The following is a 2,632-nucleotide window of genomic DNA, read 5'->3' on the forward strand; positions in this document are numbered from 1 at the left end:
GGCTGAGTGGCGAATGGGGCAGAGTTGCGCCCTTTTATAGAAAAGCTTTGTGCATTTGTCTCCCTTGTATGGGCATACACTAACACTGCATGGTCTGGTTGGGTATGAATTGTGTTACAGAGTTACATCTGAGTTGCACATGCTGGCTCCACAGAGGCTGAGGTCTCTACGTTGTAAAAGCTTCATGTGAATATACCTTCAAAAAGCTAAGTAAAGGGGCCGGGGAGATGGCTCAGTGGAATAAGTGCTTCCCTGGCAAGCGCAAGGGCCTGAGTTCAATTCCCAGTTCCACCAAAAAAAAAAGCTAAATAAAGGAGGCACCTCATCTCAGCTGATCTACCTGAGACCCCCTGAGCACCAGCCCTAGTCCCCCGTGCTGCCCCATATCTGCTCCGACAAGATGAAAGAAACTATCATGAACCAAGAAAAACTCACCAAACTGCAGGCACAAGTACGCCTTGGTGGGAAAGGAACTGATCGCAGAAAGAAGAAGGTGGTTCATAGAACAGCCCCAGCAGATGACAAAAAGCTTCAGTTCTCATTAAAGAAGTCAGGGGTAAACAATATCTCTGGTATTGAAGAGGTGAATATGTTTACAAAACAGGGAACAGTTATCTACTTCAACAACCCAAAAGTTCAGGCATCTCTGGCAGCAAACACTTTCACCATTACAGGCCATGCTGAGACGAAACAACTGACAGAAATGCTACCCAGCATCTTGAACCAGCTTGGTGCAGACAGTCTGACTAGCTTAAGGAGACCGGCTGAAGCTCTGCCTGAGCAAGCTGTGGATGGGAAAGCACCACTTGCTACTGGAGAAGAGGGTGAAGATGAGGTTCCAGGTCTTGTGGAGAATTTTGATGAGGCTTTTAAGAATGAGGCAAACTGAACTAAGTCAGCTTCTGAAAAAGATCAAACTTGGAAGAAATTACTGGGAGCTGCTATTTTATATTATGACTGCTTTCTAAAATTGTTTTTGTTAATGGATCTGATAAAATCTAGATCTCTGATATTTTAAGCCCAAGCCCCTTGGAAATTGCAGCTCTTTTCAGTTTTTGCTTACATACAATTCATTCTTTGCAGCCAATAAAGCTGGAGAAGCCTGGGAATAAAATTTGAAACAAAGATTAATTTTAAAAAATCTAAATAGAGGAAAGACTCCAGGTTTCACAGGGTTTACCTTGACAACTGGCTTTCTGTGTGTTTTAAATAACTGGTTTTCATGAGTGTAAAACTGCTACATATTTACTGCAGGTATTTAGGAGGAATGTTGTTCAAATTTTTAGGACTCGATGCCTATCAAACTCTAGGGCTTAATGTTCATTCTTGCAGTCAGAGTTCTGCTTAAGATCTGTCTCTGTTAGTACTCTGCTTTTTCTTTCCACTCCCAGCAACTGCAGTGTAAAAGTGTCACACTTCCTACCCCAAAGAATCTGTTTGTACTCATTTTCTTCCTCTGTATAAACAATCCCTTATAAAATTGGACAAATTACAGGAATATCTTTCATGGCTTATCATACTCTTCTGAAGAACCATGGGAAAGTTCCATATCTGGGCCTAGAGACGCCTTGGCACCCACTTGAGGTAAAGATGCCTTTCCCTGGGAAGCATTTGGCACGGACAGATTCTGGTTGTCACGTCCAATTCTAAAGCAAGGCACAAGAGGATGTATGTGCCACTGTCAGAGAACGCCTACCTACAAAATGCCAGGGATGCCAGGATGTAAATTTCCTGTTAAAAGTCCCTCTTAGTTTAGAATTTGGTTTTGCTTCCTTTCAATGTTGCAATTTTGAAAACGGCCTAGATAGTGACTCATAAGAGGAAAGAGATTTGCATTGCTCCCAGCCTTACGAAAGGTGTTTATAAGGAGGGTTGCAGCACTCTAATACCAGCCTTCCCATCCCCTGTAAAGTCACCTGACCACACCCACAGAGGTTTCAGTGCTCTGGGAGGACAGCCGTGGCATTTGGAGCTATGCAAATCACTGCTGACCTCGTGTGCGATGAACCAACTGATGACGTCTCTCGGTCGTCAGGGCTTGCACTGATGCTGCTCTGTTCTACTGTTCCTGAGGCGGGAGGTGGAGGGTCACAGATACCTTCTATCAGTTTGCTAATGATAACTGGGTTTACTTCCCATAAGCACTTTCGAGAACATAGCCAAGCAATCCCACCAGGCCCTTCTGCTCAAGGTCTGCTCTTGCCCCCAGCAATGTGGTACACAGAGCATAGCATGCTGAATCCATCTGGTGAGGGAAGGCATAGATGGAACTGCCTTCTAGCTTTACCCACAGGTCCCTGTCCTCTCCTATCCATGGTGCCATGTGGAAAGAAAAAGTAGAGTCTATATTGAAATAAGCCATATTCTAGAATCACAGTAATTACAGCCTAAAAAGATCTAGAGAAAATGTACTTAGGGATGTGTTGTTCTACATTTATATTATAACTTTCCAAATGATAAATCTAATGTGCCCAGCAGATGAGTAACTCACATTTTCCTATGTAAGCTGGAAGAACTGCGTTTAAACCATCTTCAGTAAAACATGGTCACAAATTTGTAAGATTTAGAAGACCATATTCATGGTTAGCATGACTGATGACACCCTGTCCTGGGTGGTGACCACCAAAATGAC

The 2,632-nt window shown here is 43.4% G+C and overlaps 1 pseudogene; it reads left to right on the top strand.

The window, feature by feature from the left end:
- The first annotated feature begins 373 nt into the window (after positions 1-373).
- LOC105740927 lies at positions 374-889 on the top strand (annotated as a pseudogene).
- The last annotated feature ends 1,743 nt before the right edge of the window (positions 890-2,632 follow it).

This window comes from Octodon degus, unplaced genomic scaffold (genome assembly GCF_000260255.1).
Source record: "Octodon degus isolate 3935 unplaced genomic scaffold, OctDeg1.0 scaffold00234, whole genome shotgun sequence".
Lineage (NCBI taxonomy): Eukaryota > Metazoa > Chordata > Mammalia > Rodentia > Octodontidae > Octodon > Octodon degus.